This window comes from Arachis ipaensis, chromosome B04, assembly GCF_000816755.2.
Source record: "Arachis ipaensis cultivar K30076 chromosome B04, Araip1.1, whole genome shotgun sequence".
In the NCBI taxonomy this organism is placed as follows: Eukaryota; Viridiplantae; Streptophyta; class Magnoliopsida; order Fabales; family Fabaceae; genus Arachis; species Arachis ipaensis.
The window spans coordinates 113,008,878-113,009,420 of record NC_029788.2 but is presented as its reverse complement, the minus strand read 5'-3'; the positions used below and the strand labels follow the sequence as shown (position 1 = coordinate 113,009,420).

At 26.6% G+C, this 543-nt stretch overlaps 1 pseudogene; it reads left to right on the top strand.

Moving 5' to 3' along the window:
- Window positions 29-543, top strand: part of LOC107636972 — a 3,310-nt pseudogene continuing 2,795 nt past the window's right edge.

Sequence of the window (543 nt, the reverse complement as noted above, 5' to 3'; positions counted from 1 at the left end):
TATCATATCGTATTTTCTGTCAGTGTTAATGTGCATCACAATTTGCACGCACTATATATATGAACAGATTGTAATCCCAAGAATCTTAGGTTAGTTAAAAATAATTAGTATTTATTCGGTGAATTAATATAAAGAAACAGGGTTGGCAGATAGTTGTGCAAGCATAGCATGATATAGTGTGCCATGACCATATGTAAAGGAGACCAAACAAGGCAACACGCCAGAATATGTTACCATATATATGTGATAGGAAAAATTTCAATCGGAAACATCAGTNNTAAAGTTTAAATTAGATGGTTATCTTATTAGTTATTAATGCTTATACATTATAACTACAACATTCTTAGTAACATAAATTAAAATTAGTTAAAATAATGTATAGTTGTTTCTTAATTAAAGATGTTAGAGTTCATTATGTTAATAACTTATGAATAAACTTTGTTATTGTTGTATTATATGTGCTATGATGAATGTTTTATGCGAGTTGCTTATTTATATATAGGCTAAGAATATAATATAATTATAACGATGAAATTAATCTAA